The sequence below is a fragment of the Marmota marmota genome, unplaced genomic scaffold (assembly GCF_001458135.2).
Source record: "Marmota marmota marmota unplaced genomic scaffold, marMar, whole genome shotgun sequence".
NCBI lineage: Eukaryota > Metazoa > Chordata > Mammalia > Rodentia > Sciuridae > Marmota > Marmota marmota.
Window position 1 is genome coordinate 7,055 of NW_025999863.1, and position 1,350 is coordinate 8,404.

The following is a 1,350-nucleotide window of genomic DNA, read 5'->3' on the forward strand; positions in this document are numbered from 1 at the left end:
CCCCCCCCCCTTTGGATTGTGGGTAATGTAGTCCAGTATTGGATTGGTTCCCTTTGTGGAACCCAGGGATCTTCTGCCCCATTAGGATTATGGGTAATTAAGTCCCTTGTATTTTATGGCTCAGAGGGGTTGATTCTGTGCACCTCACTTCCCCCTCCTTAGATTGTAAATAATATAGTCTAGAATTTTGCCCACTCATAGGGTGGGGATGGGGGGGAGAAAGGGGGCTATTGAGAGTTTGCTCCTGAGGGCTGAAGGTAATGTAGTCCAGTGTTTTTGCTGGCTCTCTGGGGGGAATCTGGGAGCCTCTGCCACCTCAGGATTGTGAATAATTTAGTTCCATGTTCTACCAGCTCATAGGAGGCAGTGAAGTCCTATGATTTCTGCCCCTTATGACTGTGGGTTATCACCACATTGGCTTCTGGGTAACGTAGTCCCACATTACAGCTCATGGTGGAGGAATTCCTATGAGCTTCCCATTGCCACCCCTGAGGATTGTGGGTAATGTAGTCCAATGTTTTGCTGGTTCTCTGTGGGGAACCCTGAGAGCTTCTTGCCACTTAGAACTGTGGGTGATGTGGTCCCACATTTTGCTAGCTCATGGGGGGCACTCTTGTGAGCTTCTGTTGCACCAGAGTATTGTGGGTAATGTAGTCCAGTGTTTTCCCACATACACCTCTGTCCACTGTCTATGTAAGCTTCAGGCTGCATGCTTGCTCAGGCACCCTGAAGATTCTCAGTCCAGTGGTCTACCCATGCAGCTCTCACCACAGAGGACTATCAGAGCTGCAGTCTGAACATTTCCCCCGCCAGGTATTCTGAGCAGCATAGTGCAGTATTCTGCCTTTACAGCCCTAGTATTCTGAGCAGTGTAGTGCAGTATTCTGCATGTATAGCCCTCATCATGGAAGGCCATGTGAGCTCCAAGCACATTCACATGGGCAAGTCAGGAACTCTAGGCAGTGAAGTCCAGTTCTCATTGCAGAGACCTCTTGGAGCTGCAGGCACCCAAGGTTCATGGTTAGTATGTTTGATTGTTCTGTGCATGCATCCCTAATCCCAGAGGCTGAGAGCTGCATGTCACATGGATATCCAGAGAACCTTGAGGATTGTGCCACTGCAGTCTGGCATTCTGCTCTTCAGCCCCCACTGTGGAGGCCTTTGGAAGCTTTGGGCCATGTGCTTGCCCTGGTATCCCAAGGAATCTGGATAGTGTAGCTCAGTGATTGGCTGTCTGGCCCTCACCACAAAGGACTGTGGGAGCTGTAGCAATATGTTTGCCCAGGCACCCCAGGGATTCTTGGCAGTGTAGTCTGGCAGAGTTATCACCACAGTGGCTTCTAGGAATTA